The sequence below is a fragment of the Mesoplodon mirus genome, assembly GCF_964341445.2.
Source record: "Mesoplodon mirus genome assembly, chromosome: 3".
In the NCBI taxonomy this organism is placed as follows: domain Eukaryota; kingdom Metazoa; phylum Chordata; class Mammalia; order Artiodactyla; family Ziphiidae; genus Mesoplodon; species Mesoplodon mirus.
The window spans coordinates 142518387-142540170 of NC_138978.1; positions in this window are offsets into that span (position 1 = coordinate 142518387).

The window sequence follows — 21784 nt, forward strand, 5'->3', positions numbered from 1 at the left end:
GGCGATAGTGCAGATGGTGAGAGTCCTCATGCTCATAGTGCCCATGGTGACAGTTCGCATTCTGAAAGTGCTCATGATGACAGTGCCCATGATGACAGTACTCATGGTGAAAGTGCTCACAGTGATAGTGCCCATGGTGAGAGTGCACATGGTGGTAGTGCACATGGTGGCAGTGAAAAATGGTGACAATGCACATGGTGACAGTGCTCATGGTGACACTGCACACGGTGAAAACCCATGCTGACAGTACTCACGATGACACTGCTCATGGTTGCAGTACCCATGTTGACAGTGCTCATGGTGACACTGCCCATGATGAGAGTGCCCATGGTGACAGTGCCCACGGTGACATTGCCCATGGTGGCAGTGCCCATGGTGCCATTGCACACAGTGACAGTGCCCATGCTGACAGTTGTCATCGTGATAGAGCCCATGGTGACAGTGCACATGGTGATACAGCCAATGGTGAGAATACTCATGATGACAGTGCTCATGGTTGCAGTACCCATGGTGACAGTACTCACGGGTACCATGCCCATGATGACAGTTCCAAAGGTGACAGCGTCCATGGTGACATTGCCTATGGTGACAATACTCATGGTGACATTGCCCATGGTGACTCTGCTCATGGTGACATTGCCCATGGTGACAGTGAAAACGGTGAATTTTCTAATGGTGATAGTGCCCATGGTGACATGGCTCATGGTGAGAGTTCACATGGTGCCAGTACCCATGGTGACAATGCTCACAGTAAAAGTGCTCACGGTAATACTGCTCATGGTGACAATGCCCATGGTGAAAATTACTTTGGTGACAGTATTCATCGTCAAAGTGCCCATGGTGGCAATTCTCAGTGACTGTTCTCATGTTGACAGTGCTCATGGTGAAAACGCACACAGTGGCAGTTCTCATAGCGAGGGTTCTCATCGTGACAGTGCTCAAAATAGTGCCCAAGGTGGCAGTTCTCGTGGGGTCAGTGCTCTTGGTGACATTGCTCATGGTGATCCTCTCATGGTGACAGTGCCCATGGTGATATTACCCATGGTGAGAGTACTCAGTGATAAAGTGCCCATGGTGACAGTGCGCATGGTGATAGTGCACATGGTGGCAGTGCAAAATGGTGACAGTGCCCATGGTGACATTGCTCATGGTGACATTGCTTAAGGTGATACTCCTTGCGGTGATACTGCGCATGGTGACAGTTCAAATGGTGACAATACCCATGGTGACACTACTCATGGTGAAAATACCCATGGTGGCAGTTCTCATAGCGACTGTTCTCATGGTGACTACTCATAATAGCAGTGCCCAAGGTGGCAGTGTTCATGGTGAGAGTGCTCATGGTGACAGTGCTCTTGGTGGCAGTTCCCATGGGAACAATGCCGATGGTGACACAGCACATTGTGACAGTGCCAATGGTAAACTTCCTCTCAGTGATAGTGCACACGGTGAGAGTGCCCATTGTGACATTGCCCATGGAGACCCTCCTCATTGTGACAGTGCTCATGGTAACAGTGCTCATGGTGGAAGTGCCCGTGGTGACAGTGCTCCTTGTGGCAGTGCTCATGGTGACAGTGCCGAAGATGACAGTGCTTATGGTGATAGTGTTCACAGTGTCTGTGCTCATGGTGATAGTGCTCATGATGGCAGTGCCCATAGTGACACTGCTCATGATGGCAATACCCACGGTGATAGACCGATTCTGACAGTGCCCATGATCACATTGGAATGGTGAGAGAGCTCACGGTGACAGTGACAATGGTGACAGTCCCCACGGAGGCAATGGCCATGGTGACAGTGCCCATGGTGACAGTGCCCATGATGACAGTGCCCATGGTGACAGTGTTCACGGGGAAAGTGACAATGATAACATTACCCAAGGTGATAGTGCCCCTGGTGACAGTGCCCACGGTGACATTGCTCACGGTGATAGTGACTTTTTGACAGTGCTCATGGTGAAATTACCCATGCTGACAATGCTCATGGTGACATTGCCCTTGGAGAGAGTAACCATGTTGACAGTGCCCATGGTGACGTGCTCATGTTGACAGTGCTCACAGTGATAGTGCCCATGGTGACATTGCCCATGGAGGAAGTGCCCATGGTGCCATTGCCCACAGTGACAGCCCCAACGCTGAGAGTTCTCATGGTGATAGTGCCCATGGTGACAGTGCACATGGTGATACTGCCAATGGTGACAGTGCTCATGGTGACAGTGCTCATGGTTGCAGTACCCATGGTGAGAGTGCTCAAAATGACAGTGCCAATGCTGGCAGTTCCCATGATGACAGTGCCCACTGTGACATTGACTATGGTGACACTTCTCACGGTGACATTGCCCATGGTGACAGGGCTCATGGTGACAGGGCTCATGGTGACAGTCCACATTGTGCCAGTGCCCATGGTGACAGTGCTCACAGTGAAAGTGCTGATGGTAATACTGCTCACACTGACAGTGCCCAAGGTGAAATTACCCATGGTGACAGTAGTCATCGAGAAAGTGCCCATAGTGGCAATTCTCATAGTGACAGTTCTCATGGTGACAGTGCCCTGTGTGGCAGTGCTCGTGGTGACAGTGCTCATGGTGACAGTGATCATGGTGGCAGTTTCCATGGTAAGAGTACCGATGGGGCAGTGCACATGGTGACAGTGCCCATGGTAACCGTGCTCACTTTGGTAGTGCACACGGTGAGACTGCCCATTGTGACATTGCCCATGGAGACCCTCCTCATTGTGACAGTGCTCATGGTTACAGTGCTCATGGTGGAAGTGCCCATGGTGACAGTGCTCACTGTGGCAATGCTTATGGTGACAATGCCGATGATGACAGTGCTTATGGTGATAGTGTTCACAGTGTCTGTGCTCAAGGTGATAGTGCTCACGGTGGCAGTGGCCATAGTGACACTGCTCATGCTGGCAATACCCATGGTGATAGACCCATGGTGACACTGCCCAAGATCACAGTGCAATTGTGAGAGAGCTCATGGTGACAGTGACAATGGTGACAGTGACCACGGAGACAATGGCCATGGTGACAGTGCCCATGGTGACAGTTCCAATGATGACACTGCCCATGGTGACAGTGCTCATGGGGAAAGTGCCCATGATAACATTAACCATGGTGATAGTGCCCCTGGTGACAGTGCCCCCAATGTCATTGCTCTTGGTGATAGTGCCTTTGGTGACAATACTCATGGTGAAATTGCCCATGCTGACAATGCTCATGGTGACATTTCCATTGGAGAGAGTGCCCATGTTGACAGTGCCCATGGTGATGTGTTCATGTTGACAGTGCTCACTGTGATAGTGCCCATGGAGACATTGCCCATGGTGGAAGTGCCCACGGTGCCAGTGCCCACAGTTACAGTGCCCACTCTGAGAGTTCTCATGGTGATAGTGCCCATGGTGACATTTCACATGTTGATACTGCCAATGGTGACAGTGTGCATGGTGACAGTGCTCATGGTTGCAGTACCCCTGGTGACAGTGCTCAAAATGACAGTGGCCCTGGTGGAAATGCCCATGGTGACAGTGCCCACAGTGACATTGCCTATGGTGACACTTCTCACGGTGACATTGCCCATGGTGACAGGGCTCATGGTGACAATCTGCATTGTGCCAGTGCCCATGGTGACAGTGCTCACAGTGAAAGTGCCCATGGTGGCAATTCTCATAGTGACTGTTCTAATGCTGACAGTGCTCATGGTGGCATTTACCATGGTGAGAGTACCGATGGGGCAGTGCACATGGTGACAGTGCCCATGGTAACCGTGCTCACAGTGATATGTGCCATGTTGACAGTTATCATGCCTGTTGTGCCGATGCTGGAAATGCTTCCGGTCATAGTGCCCATGGTTAAGGTGCCAATGGTGACAGTTCTCACAGTGATAGTGAGCATAGTGATAGTGTATTTGGTGACCATGCCCATGGTGACAGTGCCCATGGTGACAGTACACATGGTGATACTGCTCAATGTGATAGTGCCCTTGTTGACAGTGCGCATGGTGACAGTTCTCACAGTGACAGTGCCTATGATGACAATGCTCATGGTGACAGTGTCCATGGTGACAGTTCTCACGTTGATAGTGCGCATGGTGAAAATGCCCATGGTGACAGTTCACATGGTGAAATTGCTCATGATGACAGTGCCCATATTTGTAGCTCCCATGGTGACAGTGCTCACAGTGATAGTGACCATGGTAAGATTGCAGATGGTGGCCATGCCCTTGGTGACATTGCCCATGATGACAGTACTCATGGTGAACGTGCTCACGGTGATTGTGCCCATGGTGAGAGTGCACATGGTGACAACACATGCTGAGAGTACTCATGGTGACAATGCTCATGGTTGCAGTACCCATGGTGACAGTGATCACAGTGACAGTGCACATGGTGTCACTGCCCATGGTGACAGTGCTCATGGTGACACTGCCCATGATGACAGTGCCCATGGTGACAGTTCACACGGTGACATTTCCTATGGTGATAGTGCTCACAGTGACAGTGCCCACGATGACAGTGCCCATGTTCACATTGCTCATGGTGAAATTGCCCATGGTGACAATTCGCATGATGACATTGCCCTTGGAGAGATCACCCATGTTGACAGTGCCCATGGTGATGTGTTCATGTTGACAGTGCTCACATTGATAGTGCCCATGGTGACATTGCCCATGGTGGCAGTGCCCACGGTGCCAGTGCACACATTTTGGTGCCCATGCTGACAGTTCTCATGGTGATAGAGCCCATGGTGACAGTGCACATGGTGATACTGCCAATGGTGACAGTACTCATGTGGACAGTGCTCATGTTTGCAGTACCCATGGTGACAGTGGTCACACTGACAGTGCCCAATGTGACAACATCCATGGTGACATTGCCTATGGTGACTCTGCTCCCGGTGACATTGTCCATGGTGACAGTGACCATGGTGATATTTTTCACGGTGATAGTGCCCATGGTGACAGGGCTCATGGTGACAGTCCGCATTGTGCCAGTGCCCATGGTGACAGTGCTCACAGTGAAAGAGCTCACGGTAATACTGCTCACGGTGACAATGCCCATGGTGAAAATACCCATGGTGACAGTATTCATCGTCAAAGTGCCCATGGTGGCAATTCTCATAGTGACAGTACTCATGGTGACAGTGCACATGGTGACAGTGCAAATGGTGACAATACCCATGGTGACAGTACTCATGGTGAAAATACACATAGTGGCAGTTCTCATAGCGAGGGTTCTCAGCGTGACAGTGCTCATAATAGTGGTGCCCAAGGTGGCAGTGCTCTTGGTGACATTGCTCACGGTGATACTTCTCATGGTGAGAGTGCCCATGGTGATATTACCCATGGAGAGAGTACTTAATGATAAAGTGCCCATGGTGACAGTGCCCATGGTGATAGTGCACATGGTGGCAGTGCAAATTGGTGACAGTGCCCATGGTGACATTGCTCATGGTGACATTGCTTAAGGTGATACTCCTTGCAGTGATATTGTGCATGGTGACAGTTCGAATGGTGAAAATACACATGGTGGGATTTCTCACAGCGACCGTTCTCATGGTGACAGTACTCATAGTAACAGTGCCCAAGGTGGCAGTGCTCGTGGTGACAGTGCTCATGGTGACAGTGCTCTTGGTGGCAGTCCCCATGGGAACAATGCCGATGGTGACACTGCACATTGTGAAAGTGCCAATGGTAACCTTGCTCTCGGTGATAGTGCACACGGTGAGAGTGCCCATTGTGACACTGCTGAAGGAGACCCTCCGTATTGTGACAGTGCTCATGGTAACAGTGCTCATAGTGGAAGTGCCTATGGTGACAATGTTCAATGTGGCAGTGCTCATGGTGACAGTGCCAATGATGACAGTGCTTATGGTGATAGTGTTCACAGTGTCTCTGCTCATGGTGATAGTGCTCACAGTGGCAGTGCCCATAGTGACACTGCTCATGTTGGCAATACCCACGGTGAGAGACCCATGGTGACAGTGCCCATGATCACAATGCAATGGTGAGAGAGCTCACGGTGACAGTGACAATGGTTATAGTGCCCACGGAGGCAATGGCCATGGTGACAGTGCTCATGGTGACAGTGTCCATTGTGACAGTGCCAAGAATGACACTGCCCATGGTGACAGTGCTCATGGGGAAAGTGCCCATGATAACATTAACCACAGTGATAGTGCCCCTGGTGACAGTGCCCATGGTGACATTGCCCATAGTGATAGTGTCCATGGTGACAGTACTCACAGTGAAATATTCCATGGGGACACTGCCCATGGTGACTGTGCCCATGATCACCACCCTCACGGTGATAGAGGTCACGGTGAGAGTGCCCATGGTGACAGTGCAAACGGTGACATTACCTATCATGACAGTGCTCACAGTGACAGTGACCATGATGACTGTGACTGTGGTGACTGTTCTAACGCTGGCAGTGCTCATGGTGACAGTCCACCTTGTGCCAGTGCCCAAGGTGACTATGCTCATGGTGACAGTGCCCATAGTGAAAATACCCATGGAGACAGTACTCATGGTGAAAGTGCCCATGGTGGCAATTCTCATAGTGACAGTTCTCATGGTGACAATGTTCATGGTGGTAGTGCCCTAGGTGGCAGTGCTCGTGGTGACAGAGCTCATGGTGACAGTGCTCATGGGGGCAGTTCCCATGGTGAGGTAACCGATGGTGGCAGTGCACATGGTGACAGCACCCATGGTATCCATGCTCATGGTGATAGTGCCCATGGTGACATTGTGCATGTTGACGGTTCTCACGGTGACACTGCCTATGGAGACAATGCTCATCGTGACAGTGCCCATGGTGAGACTGCCACAGTGAGACTGCGACAGTGTAAGTGCTCATGGTGACAGTGACCATGGTGATACTGCTCAAGGTGATATTGCCCATGGTGGCTGTCGTAACGTTGATAATGCCCATGGTGAAAGTGTCCATGGTGACAGTTCTCATGGAGAAAGCACTCATGATGACAGTGCCCATGTTCGGATTTCCCATGGTGACAGTGCTCATGGTGGCCATGCCCTATGTGGTAGTGCTCGTGGTGACAGTGCTCATGGTGGCAGTTCCCATGATGAGAGTACCAATGGTAGCTGTGCACATGGTGACAGTCCCCATGGTAACCATGATCACGGTGATAGTGCCCATGGTGACAGTGCTCGCGGTGATAGTGCCGATGGTGATAGTGCTCACGATGATAGTGCCCATGGTTAAGGTGCCCATGGTGACAGTGCTTACAGTAATAGTGAGCATAGTCATAGTGCACTTGGTGACCGTGCCCATGGTGACATTACACATGGTGATACTGCTCAAGGTGATAGTGCCCATGTTGACAGTGTGCATGGTGACAGTGCCTATGGTGACAATGCTCATCCTGACAGTGCCCATGGTGACCCTGCCATGGTGACAGTGCCCATGGTGATGGTGCTCATGTTGACTCTTCTCACGGGACTGGTGCCTATGATGACAATGATAATCGTGACAGTGCCCATGGTGACCGTGCCAATGGTGACAGTGACCATGGTGATACTGCACAAGGTGATAGTCCCCATGGTTACATTCCTCACGTTGATAGTTCCCATGGTGAAAGTGCCCATGGTGAGAGTTCCCAAGTGAAAGTGCTCATGATGACAGTGCCCACAGTGAAACTGACCATGGAAAGAGTGCATATGGTGGCTGTGCCCATGGTGACAATGCCCATGATGACAGTACCGATGGTGACAGTGCTCCCGGTGATAATGCCCATGGTGACAGTGCCCACGGTGACAGTGCTCATGGTTACAGTGCACATGGTGACAACCCACGCTGACATTCCTCACAGTGACAGTGCTCAAGGTTGCAGTACCCATGTTGATAGTGCCCACGGTGACACAGCCCATGGTGACAGTGCCCATGGTGACATTGCTTAAGGTGATAGTACTTGCAGTGATAGAGCGCATGGTGACATTTCCCACCATGACATTTCTCTTGTTGACAGTTCTCATAGTGAAAGTGCCCATTGTGGCAGTGCCCATGTTAACAGTTACTACGGTGACACTGCCCATGATGACAGTTCCCACGGTGACAGTGCCCATGGTGCCAATGCCTATGGTGACAGTGCTTATGGTGATAGTGCCTCTGGTGACAAGCTTATGGTGACAGTCCGAATTTTGCCACTGCCCATGATGAAAGTGCTAAAGGTGATAGTGCTCACCGTAATATTGCTGATGCTGACAGTGCAAATGGTGACAATGCCTATAGTGAGAGTACTCATGGTGAAAATACACATGGTGACAGTTTTCATAGCGACAGTTCTCATGGTGACAGTGCTCATAGTAACAGTGCCCAAGGTGGAAGTGCTTGTGGTGACATTGTTAATGGTGACAGGGCTCGTGGTGGCAGTTCCAATGGGGACAGTACCGAAGGTGACTCCCTACATTGTGACAGTGCCCATGGTCAACTTGCTCACGGTGATAGGGCACATGGCAACAGTGCCCATGGTGGTATTGTACCTGGTGATATTGTCCATAGTCACAATTCTCATGGTGTACGGCTCACAGTGACAGTGCCCATGGTGACAATACCCAGGGTGACAGTACTCATGATGACAGTGCTCATGGTGATAGTGTCCATGGTGATAGTGCCCATGATCATAATTCTCACGGTGATAGTGCCCATGGTGACAATACCCAGGGTGACAGAGCTCATGGTAACAGTGCTCATGGTAAAAGTGCCCATGGTGACAGTACCTAGGGTGAAATGCCCATGCTGAGAGTGCTCATGGTGACAGTGCCCATGGTGACAATACCCAGGGTGTCATGCACATGGTGACAGTGCTCAATATGACAGTGCTCATGTTGGCAGTGCCATAAGAGACAGTGGTCATTTTGGCAGTGCCCATGTTGACAGTGCTCACGGTGACTCTGCCGATGGTGACAGTGCCAATGGTGATAGTGCCAATAGTGACAGTGCTCATGGTGAAACTGCCCTTGGAGACATTGCCCATGGTGAAAGTGCTCATGGTGACAACACCACGGTGACAGTGCCAAAGGTGATAGTCCCCGTTGTGACAGTTCTCAGTATGAAAGTGACCATGGTGACATTGCTCATGGTGACAGTGCTCAAGGTGATAGTCTCCATGTTGATAATGCCCATGGTGGTAGTGGTCATGGTGAGAGTCCTCACGTTGATAGTGCACATGGTGACAGTTCCCATTGTGAAAGGGCTCATGATGACAGTGCCTAGGTTTGTAGTTCACATTGTGACAGTGCACACAGTGATAGTGACCATGGTAACAGTGTACATGGTAGCCATGCCCTGGTGTCAGTGCCCATGATGACAGTACTCATGGTGACAGTGCTCATGGTGACAGTGCTCATGGTTGCAGTACCTGTGGTGACAGTGCTCACAGTGACAGAGACCATGGTGGCAGTGCCCATGGTGGCAGTGCCCATGGTGACATTGCCTATGGTGACAGTGCTCATGGTTACAGTGACCATGGAGATATTGACCACAGTGAGAGTGCTCACGGTGATAGTGCCCATGGTGACAGTGCTCAGGGTGATATTGCTCAAGGAGATAGTGCTCAGGGTAACATTGCCCAAGGTGACACTACCCACGGTGACAGTAATCATGGTGAAAATGCCCATGGTGGCTGTTCTCATAGTAACAGTTCTCATATTTACAGTGCTCATAGTGGCAGTGCCAAAGGTAGCAATGCTCTTGGTAACAGTGCTTATGGTGGCAGTGCACATGGTGAGAGTACCGATGGTGACACTTCACATGCTGACAGTGCTCATGGTAACATTGCTCATGGTGATGGTGCCCATGGTGAGAGTGCCCATGGTGGTTGTGCTCCTGGTGGCGGTGGGAAATAGTGGAAGTGCCCCAGGTGACAGTTCTCATGGTGACATTGTTCATGGTGACAGTGCCCATGGTTACAGTGCTCATGTTGACAGTGCTCATGGTGGCAGTGTCCCTGGTAACAGTGCACACCACAAGAGTGACCATAGTGGCCATGCCAATGGTGACAGTGCCCATGGTGAGAGTACTTATGATGATAATTCTTACGGTGGCAGTGTTCATGGAAATAATGCTCACGGTCTCTGTGCCTACGGTGACAGAGCCCATGGACAGTGCCAACAGTGACAGTGCCCATGGTGATATTTCTCACGGTGACAGTGCCCATGGTGAAAGTTACCATGGTGAGACTGCTCATGGTGATAGTGCCCATTGTGACAGTGCTCATAGTGACAATGCCCATGGCGCCAGTGCCCATCATGATATTGCTCACAACGATAGTTCTCATGGTGACAGTGCCCATGGTGATATTACCTATCGTGACATTACTCAATGATAAAGGCTCATGGTGACAGTGCCCATGGTGACATTGCTTAAGGTGATAGCCTTTGCGGTGATAGTGTGCATGGTGACACTGCCCACCATGACAGTGCTCTTGGTGACAGTGCTCATGGTGATAGGGCCCATGGGGTAAGAGCCCATGGTGAAGGTGCCTATGGTGACAGAGCCCCCGGAGACAGTGTCCATAGTGATAGTGTCCATGGTGACAGCACTCACAGTGAAATTTTCCATGTGGAATCTGCCCATGGTGACAGTGTCCATGGTCAACACCCTAACAGTGATACTGCTCACGGTGACAGGGCCCATGGTGACCGTGCAAACGGTGACATTGCCTATTGTGACAGTGCTCACAGTGAGAGTGCCCATGGTGACAGTGACCACGGTGACATTTCTAATGCTGATAGTGCCCATAGTGACAATATCCATGGTGACAGTACTCATGATGATAATGCTCAAGTTGATAGTGCCCCTGGCGATAGTGCCCATGGTGAGAGTCATCACACTGATAGGGCCCATGGTGACACTTCCCATTCTGAAAGTGCTCATGATGACAGTGCCCATGTTGGTAGTCCAAATGGTGACAGTGCTCACGGTGCTACTGACCATGGTAAAAGTTCACATGGTGGCCGTGCCCTTGGTGACACTGCCCATGATGACAATACTCATGTTGACAGTGCTCACGGTGATAGTGCCCATGGTGAGAGTGCACATGGTGGCAGTGAAAAATGGTGACAGTTCACATGGTGACAGTGTACATGATGAGAACCTATGCTGACAGTACTCATGGTGACACTTCTCATGGTTGCAGTACCCATGGTGACAGTGCTCACAGTGACACTTCCCATGGTGGCAATGACCCTGGTGACAGTACTCACGATGACACTGCCCATGATGAGAGTGCCCATGGTGACAGTGCCCACAGTGACATTGCCTATGTTGACAGTGCTCATGGTGACAGTGGCCATGGTGAGAGTGTCCACAGTGAGAGTCCTCATGGTGATAGTGCCCATGGTGACAGCGATCATGGTGACAGTCCCTGTTGTCCCAGTGCCCATTGTGACAGTTCTCAGGGTGATAGTGCTCACGGTAATAGTGTGCATCGTGACAGTGCAAATGGTGACAATACCCATGATGACAGTACTCTTGGTGAAAATACCCATGGTGGCAGTTCTCATAGCAACAGTTCTCATGGTGACAGTACTCATAGAGCAGTGCCCAAGGTGGCAGTGCTCGTGGTGAGAGTGCTCATGGTGACAGTGCTCTTGGTGGCAGTTCCCATGGGAACAGTACCAGTGGTGACACTGCACATTGTGACAGTGCCAATGGTAACCTTGCTCTCGGTGATACTGCACACAGTGAGAGTGCCCATTGTGACATTGCCCATGGAGACCCTGCTCATTATGGCAGTGCTCATGGTGACAGTGCCGATGATGACAGTGCTTATGGTGATAGTGTTCACAGTGTCTGTGCTCATGGTGATAGCGCTCATGGTGGCAGTGCCCATAGTGACACTGCTCATGCTGGCAATACCCACAGTGATAGACCCGTGGTGACAGTGCCCACGATCACATTGCAATGGTGAGAGAGCTCACGGTGACAGTGACAATGGTGACAGTACCCATGGAGAGAATGGCCATGGTGACAGTGCCCCGGGTGACCGTGCCCATGATGACAGTGCCCATGGTGACAGTGCTCACGGGGAAAGTTCCAATGATAACATTACCCAAGGTGATAGTGCCCCTGGTGACAGTGCCCACGGTGACATTGCTCATGGTGATTGTGCCTTTGATGACACTGCTCATTTTGAAATTGCCCATTGTGACAATGATCACGGTGACATTTCCCTTGGAGAGAGTACCCATATTGACAGTGCCCATGGTGATGTGCTCATGTTGACAGTGCTCACAGTGATAGTGTCCATGGTGGAAGTGCCCATGCTCCCAGTTCCCACAGTTCCCACAGGGCCCATGCTGACAGTCTCATGGTGATAATGTCCATGGTGACAGTGCACATGGTAATACTGCCAATAGTGACACTGCTCATGGTGACAGTGCTCATGGTTGCACTACCCATGGTGAAAGTGATCAAAATGATAGTGCCCATGGTGCCTGTGCCCATGGTGACTGTGCCCACGGTGACATGGAGACACTTCTCACGGTGACATTGCCCATGGTGACCGAGCTCATGGTGAGAGTCCGCATTGTGCCAGTGCCCATGGTGACAGTGCTCACAGTGAAAGTGCTCATGATAATACTGCTCATGGTGACAGTACAAGTGACATGGTGACAGTGCCCAAGGTAAAAATACCCTTGGTGACAGTACTCATTGATAAAGTGCCCTTTGTGGAAATTCTCATAGTGACATTTCTCAGGGTGACAGTGCTCATGGTGGCAGTGCCCTAGGTGGCAGTGCTCGTGGTGACAGTGCTCATGGTGGCAGTTCCCATGGTGAGAGTACCAATGGGACAGTGCACATGGTGACAGTGCCCATGATAACCATGCTCAGGGTGAGATGACCCATGGAGACAGTTATCACGGTGGTAGTTCCGATGCTGATAGTGCTCACGGTGTTAGTGCCCATGGTTAAGGTGCCCATCATGACAGTGCTCACAGTAATAGTGAGCATAGTGATACTGTACTTGTTGACTGTGCCCATGGTGACAGTGCCCATGGTGACAGTACACATGGTGATACTGCTCAAGGTGATAGTGCCCTTGTTGACAGTATGCATGGTGACAGTTCTCATGGTGACAGTGCCCATAGTGATAGTGTCCATGGTGACAGTACTCCCAGTGAAACTGTCCATGGGGACACTGCCCATAGTGGCAGTGCCCATGGTCACAACCCTCACGATGATAGTGCTCACAGTGACAGTGCCCATGGTGACAGTGCAAACAGTGACATTGCCTACAGTGACAGGGCTCACAGTGAGAGTGCCCATGGTGACAGTGACCATGGTGACAGATCTAACAGTGGTAGTGCCCATGGTGACAGTTCTCACAGTGACAGTGCCCATGGGAACAGTTAGCAGGGTGAGATTTCTCATGATGATAGTGCCTATTGTGACAGTGCTCGTAGTGACAATGCCCATGGTGCCAGAGCCCATCGAGACATGCTGCACAGTGACAGTTCTCATGGTGACAGTGCCCATGGTGATATTACCCATGGTGACAGTACTCATGGTTAAAATCCCCATTCTGACATGGCACATGGTGGCAGTGCAAAATGGTGACAGTGCCCATGGTGACTTTGCTCATGGTGACATTGCTTACAGTGATAGTCCTTATGGTGATATTGCGCATGATGACATTGCACACAGCGACAGTGCTCATGGTGACAGTGCTCACGGTGATAGTGCCCATTGTGAAAGTGCCCGTGTTGACAGCGCCCATAGTCAAATTCTCATGGTGAAATGTTCACGGTGATAGTGCCCATGGTGACTATACCCAGAGTGACAGTATTCACAGTGAAATTATCCAAGGGGCCACTGCCCATGGTGACAGTGCCCATGGTCACAACCCTCACAGTGATATTGCTCACGGTGACAGTGCCCATGGTGACACTGCAAACGTGACATTGCCTATCATGACAGTGCTCACAGTGACAGTGCCCATGCTGAGAGTGACCACGGTGACAGCTCTAATGGTGATAGTGCCCATAGAGACAGTGCTCATGGTGACAGTCCGCATTGTGCCAGGGCCCAAGATGACAGTGCTCACGGTGAGAGTGCCCATAGTGACAATACCCATGGTGACAGTACTCATGGTGAAAGTGCCCATGGTGACAATTCTCATAGTGACATTTCTCATGGTGGCAGTGTGCTAGGTGGCAGTGCCTGTGGTGAGAGTGCTCATGGTGATAGACGTCATGGTGGCAGTGTCCACTGTGACAGTGCCCACACTAACAAAGCCCATAGTGATACTTCCCATTGTGACAGTGTCCATGGTGACAGTGCCCATGGTGACCGTGCCCATGGTGACAGTGCTAATGGTGACTGTGCTGATGGTGACAGTGCCCAGTGTGAAAAGGCCCATGGTGACAGTGCTCATAGTGACCGTGCCCATGGTGACAGTGCCTATGGTGATAGTGCCACTAGAGACCATGCTCAAGGTGAAACTGCCCATGGAGATATTGCCCATTGTGATAGTGCTCATGGTGACAATCCCACGTTGACAGTGCCAATTGTGATAGTCCTCATGGTGACAGATCTCAGGGTGAAAGTGACCTTGGTGACATTGCTCATTGTGACAGTGCTCATGGTGATAGTGCTCAAGGTGATAGTCTCCATGTTGACAGTGCCCATGGTGACAGTTCTCACGGTGACAATGCCTATGGTGATAATTATCATAGTGACAGTGCTCATGTTGACAGTGCCCATGGTAACAGTGACCATGGTGAATGTTGTCACCGTGATAGTGCCCATGGTGACAGTCCACATTGTGGATGTGCCCATGGTGACAGTGCTCACAGTAATTGTGCACTTGGTGGCCATGCCCATGGTGACAGTGCCAATGGTGACAATACACATGGTAATACTGCTCATGGCAATAGTGCCATGGTGACAGTGCCCACGGTGACAGTTCTCACAGTGAGAGTGCCCATGGTGATACAGCTTATTGTGATAGTGCCCATGATGACAGTCCTCACAGTGATGGTGCCCATGCTGATACTACACTTGGTGGCCGTGCCATTGTTCCAGTGCCCATGGTGACAGTACACATGGTGATAGTGCTAACGGTGATAGTGCCCATGGTGACAGTGCGTATGGTGATATTTCTCACTATGACAGTGCCTATGGTGAAAATTCTCATGGTGACAGTGCCCAGTGTGACAGTGCCCATGGTGACAGTGCCCATGGTGATACTGCTCATGGTGATATTGTCCATGGTGAGATTTCTCACCATGATAGTGCCCAAGGTGAAAGTGCCCATGGTGACAGTTGCCATGGTGAAAGTGCTCATGATGACACTTCCCATGTTGGTAGTTCCCATGGTGAGAGTGCTCATGGTGATAGTGACCGTGGCAACAGTGCAGATGGTGTCCATGCCCTAGGTGACAGTGCCCAGGATGGCAGTACCCATGGTGACAGTGCTTATGGTCATATTGCCCATGGTGAGAGTGCACATGGTGGTATTGCACATGGTGGAAGTGAAAAATGGTGACAGTGCCCATGGTGACAGTGCTCATTGTGAGAGTGCACTGGGTGACAACCCATGCTGACAGTGCTCACAGTGAAAGTGCTCATGGTTGCAGTACCCATGGTGACAGTGTGCACAGTGACAGGTCCCATGGTGGCAGTGCACATGGTGACCGTGCCTACGGTGACACTGCCCATGATGACAGTGCCCATGGTGACACTGCTCATGGTGACAGTGACCACGGTGAGAGTGCTCACGGTGATAGTGCTCACGGTAATAGTGCTCATGGTGACAGTGCAAATGGTGACTATACCCATGGTGACAGTACACATGGTGAAGATACAAATGGTGGCAGTTCTCATAGCAACATTTCTCATGGTGACAGTGCTCATAACTGCAGCGCCCAAGGTAGCAGTTCTCGTGGTGAGAGTGCTAATAGTGACAGGGCCCTTGGGGGCAATTCCCATGGGGACAGTACCGAAGGTGACACTGCACATTGTGACACGGTGTAAACGTGCTCACAGTGATAGTGCACATAGTGACAGTGCCCATGGTGGTAGTGCACCTGGTGAGACTGCAAAATAGTGACAGTGCACATGCTGAGAGGACTCATGGTGATAGTGCCCAAGGTGACAGTGCACACGGTGATAATGAGCATTGTTACATTGTTCAGGGTGACAGAGCCCAAGGTGGCAGTTGCGATGGTGACAGTGCACACCATGATATTGCCCATGCTGGCCATGCCAATAGTGAGAGTGCCCATGGTGACAGTGCTTTTGATCATAGTGCTCAGGGTAACAGTGTTTATGGTAATAGTGCTCATGGTGGCAGTGCCCACAATGTCAGTGCCCATGGTGACAGTACCGACAGTGACAGTGCCCATGGTGACAGTTCTCACGGTGACAGTGCCCATGGGGGCAGGTAGCACGGTGAGAATTCTCATTGTGATAGTGCCCATTGTTATAGTGCTCATAGTGACAATGCCCATGGTGCCAGGGCCCATCGAGACATTCCACATGGTGACAGTTCTCACACTGGCAGTACCCATGGTGATATTACCCACGGTGACAGTACTCATGGTTAAAGTGCCCATGGTGACACTGCACATGGTGGTAGTGCAAAATGGTGACAGTGCCCAGGGGACATTGCTTAAGGTGATTGTCCTTGCGGTGATAGTATGCATGGTGACACAGAACACAGTGACAGTGTTCACAGTGATATTGCCCATGGTGACATTGCCCATTGTGGCAGTGCCCACAGTGACAGTGCCCATGCTGACAGTTCTCATGGTGATAGTGCCCATGGTGACAGTGCACATGATGATACTCCCAATGGTGACAGTGCTCATGGTTGCATTACCCATGGTGACAGTGCTCAAACTGACAGTGCCCATGGTGTCAGTGCCCCTGGTGACAGTGTCCAAGGTGACAATGCTCAGGGTGACAGAGCCTTTGGTGACAGTGCTCATGGAGAAATTTCCCTTGGAGAGACTACCCATGTTGACGTTGACCATGGTGACGTGCTCATTTTGACAGTGCTCACAGTGATAGTGCCCATGGTGACATTGCCCATGGTGGCAGTGCTCACTGTGCCAGTGCCCATGGTGACAGTTCTCAAGGTGACAGTGCCCATAGGGACAGTTAGCATGGTGAGATTTCTCATGATGATAGTGCCTACTGTGACAGTGTTCATAGTGACAATGCCCATGGTGCAAGTGCCCATCGAGACATGCCGCATGGTGACAGTTCTCACGGTGACAGTGCCCATGGTGATATTACCCATGGTGACAGTACTAATGGTTAAAGTGCCCATTGTGACACGTCACATGGTGGCAGTGCAAAATGGTGACAGTGCCCATTGTGACATTGCTCATGGTGACATTGTTTACGGTGAGAGTCCTTATGGTGATATGGTGCATGGTGACACTGCACACAGTGACAGTGCTCATGGTGACAGTGCTCACAGTGATAGTGCCTATTGTGAAAGTGCCCATAGTGACAGTGCCCATAGTCACAATTCTCACCGTGTAGTGCTCACGGTGACAGTGCCCATGGTGAAAATAAACAGGGTGACAGTTCTCATGGTGACATTGCTCATGGTGATAGTGCCCATGGTGACAGTGCCCATGTTCACAATTCTCACGGTGATAGTGCCCATGGTGACACAACCCAGGGTGACAGTACTCATGGTGACAGTGCTCACAGTGAAATTGTCCATGGGGACACTGCCCATGGTGATAGTGCCCATGGTCACAATCCTCACGGTGATCGTGGTCACGGTGAATGTGCCCATGGTGACAGTGCTCACAGTGACAGTGCCCATGGTGACACAACAAATGTTGACATTGCCTATCGTGACAGTGCTCACAGTGACAGTGCCCATGTTGATGCAACAAATGGTGACATTGCCTATCGTGACAGTGCTCACAGTGACAGTGCCCATGGTGACAGTGACCAAAGTGACAGCTCTAATGGTGATAGTGCCCATGGAGACAATGCTCATGGTGACAGTCGGCATTGTGCCAGGGCCCAAGTGGACAGTGCTCACGGTGACAGTGCCTATAGTGACAATACCCATGGTGACAGTACTCATGGTGAAAGTGCCCATGGTGGCAATTCTCATAGTGACAGTTCTCATGGCGACAGGGCTCAAGGTGGCAGTGCCCTAAGTGGCAGTCCTCGTGGTGAGAATGCTCACGGTGATAGACATCACGGTGGCAGTGCCCATGGTGACAGTGCCCATGCTAACAAAGCACATGGTGATACTTCCCATTGTGACAGTGCCCACGATGACAGTGCTTATGGTGACAGTGCCCATGGTGACAGTGTTATTGGTGACAGTGCTCATGGTGACAGTGCCCCATGTCACAAGGCCAATTGTGACAGTGCTCAAGGTGACCTTGCCCATGGTGACAGTGCCGATGGTGATAGTTCCCATACTGACAGTGCTCACGGTGAAACTGCTCATGGAGACATTGCCCATAGTGATAGTGCTCATGTTGACAATCCCACGGTGACAGTGCCAATGGTGATAGTCCCCGTGGTGACAGTTCTCAGGCTGAAAGTGACCATGGTGACATTGCTCATGGTAACAATGCTCATGGTGACAGTGACCATGGTGACTGTTCTCACCGTGATAGTGCCCATGGTGACAGTCCGCATTGTGGCTGTGCCCATGGTGATAGTGTTCAGGGTGATAGTGCTCATGGTGACAGTGCCCAAGGTGAAAATACCCATGGTGACAGCAATCATGGTGAATGTGCCCATGGTGGCAGTTCTCATAGTGACAGTTCACATTGTGACAGTGCTCATGGAGGCATTCCCCAAGGTGGCAGTTCTCGTGGTGACAGTGCTCTTGGTGACATTGCTCATGGTGGCAGTGCCCATGGTGAGAGTACCGATGGTGACACTGCACATGGTGACAGTGCCCATGATTACAGTGCTCATCATGATACTGCCAATGGTGACAGTGCCCATGGTTGTAGTGCACCTGGTGGCAGTGGAAAATAGTGACAGGGCCCATGCTGACAGTTCTCATGGTGATAGTGCCCATGGTGACAGTGCCCACAGTGACAGTGCCCACGGTGGCAGTGCCCCTGGTTACAGTGCACAGCGTGAGAGTGTCCATGGTGGCCATGGCAATGGTGACAGTGCCCATGCTGACAGTATTTATGATGATAGTGCTCACGGTAGCAGTGTTCATGGTAATAATGCTCACGGTGGCAGTGCCCACAATGACAGTGCCCATGGACAATGTCAAAAGTGACAGTGACCATGGTGACAGTACTTATGATGATAGTGCTCATGGTAGCAGTGTTCATGGTAATAATGCTCATGGTGGCAGTGCCCATTGTGACAGTGCTCATAGTGACAAGGCCCATGGCACCAGTGCACATCATTATATTGCTCACAGTGATAGTTCTCACAGTGAGAGTTCCCATGGTGATATTACCCATGGTGACAATACTCAATGATAAAGTGCCTATAGTGACAATGCCCATGGTGAGAGTGCACATGTTGGCAGTGCCAAATGGTGACACTGCCCATGGTGGCAGTTCCCATGGTGAGAGCACCGATGGTGACAGTGCTCATGGTGTCAGTTCTCATGGTGAGAGTACTGATGGTGGCAGTGCACATGGTGACAGTGCCCATAGTAATCATGCTCACGTTGATAGTGCCCATGGTGAGAGTGATCACAGTGATAGTGCCGATGGTGATAGTGCTCACGGTGAAAGTGCCTGTGGTTAAGGTGCCGATGGTGACAGTGCTCACGGTAATATTGAGCATAGCGATAGTGCACTTAGTGACCGTGCCCATGGTGACAATACACATGGTGATACTGCTCAAGTTGATAGTGTCTGTGGTGACAGTGTGCACGGTGACAGTTCTCAGGGTGACAGTGCCTATGATGACAATGCTCATCGTGACAGTTCCCACTGTGACCCTGCCACAATGACACTGCCATGGTGACAGTGTGCATGGTGACAGTGACCATGGTGATACTGCTCAAGATGATACAGCCCATGGTGACAGTCCTAACGTTGATAGTGCCCATGGTGAATGTGCCCATGGTGACATTTCCCATGGTGAAAATGCTCATGATGACAGTGCCCATGTTGGGGGTACCCATGGTGACAGTGCTCATGGTGGCAGTGCCCTAGGGGGCAGTGTTCGTGGTGACAGTGCTCATGATTACATTGCTCATGGTGGTAGTTCCCATGGTGAGAATACTGATGGTGGCAGTGCACATGGTGACAGAACCCATGGTACCAGTGCTCACAGTGATAGTGCCCATGGTGACAGCGCTCACGGTGATAGTGCCGATGGTGATAGTGCTCACAGTGATAGTGCCCATTGTTAAGTTGCCCATGGTGACAGTGATCATGGTAATAGTGAGCATAATGACACTGCACTTGGTGACTATGCCCATGGTGACAGTACACATGGTGATTCTGCTCAAGTTGATAGTGCCCATGGTGACAGTGCGCATGGTGAAACTTTTCATGGTGACAGTGCCTATGAAGACAATGCTCATCATGGCACTGCCCATGGTGACCCTGCCATGGTGAGGGTGCCAATGGTGAAAGTTGCCATGGTGATACTGCTCAAGGTGATAGTGCCCATGGTGAGAGTTCTCACGTTGATAGTGCCCATGGTGAAAGTGCCCATTGTTAGATTTCTCATGGTGAAAGTGCTCATGATGACATTGCCCATGTTGGTAGTTTCCATGGTGACAGTGCTCACAGTTATACTGACCATGGTAAGAGTCAATATGGTGGCCGTGCCCTTGGTGACAATGTGCATGATGACAGTACTGATGGTGATAGTGCTTACAGTGATAGTGCCCATGGTGACAGTGCACATGGTTGTAGTGCACATGGTGGCAGTGAAAAATGGTGACGGTGCCCATGGTAACCGGGCTCACGGTGATAGTGCCCATGGTGACAGTGTTCAGGGTGATAGTGCCCATGGTTAAACTGCCCATGGTGACAGTGCCCACGGTGACAGTACACATGCTGACATTGCTCATGGTGATAGTTCCCATGGTGCCAGTGCCCATGGTGACATTTCTCATTGTGACAGTGCCCATGGTGATACAGCTCATGGTGATAATGCCCATGGTGACAGTCCTCACAGTGATAGTGCCCATGGTGATAGTACACTTGGTGGCTGTTCCCATTGTGACAGTGCCCATGGTGACAGTTCACATGGTGATAGTGCTAACAGTGATAGTCCCCATGGTGACAGTGCACATGGTGATATTTCTCACTATGACAGTGCCTATGGTGACAATGCTCATGGAGACAGTGCCCATGGTGACAGTGCCCATGGTGACAGTGACCATGGTAAGAGTCAATACGGTGGCCGTGCCCTTGGTGACAATGTGCATGATGACAGTACTGATGGTGACAGTGCCTACGGTGATAGTGCCCAGGGTGACAGTGCACATGGTTGTAGTGCACATGGTGGCAGTGAAAAATGCTCAAGGTGATAGTGCCCATGGTGACAGTCCTCACATTGAGAGTGCCCATGGTGAAAGTGCCCAAGGTGAGAGTCCACATGCCGAAAGTTCTGATGATGACAGTGCCCATGTTGGTAGTACCCATGGTGACAGTGCTCACAGTGATAGTGACCATGGTGACAGTGCACACTGTGGCCATGTCCTTGGTAAAAATGCCCATGATGACAAAACTTATGATGACACTGCTCACGGTGATAGTGCCCATGGTGATTTTGCACATGGTTGTAGTGTATATGGTGGCAGAGATAAATGGTGACAGTGCACATGATGACA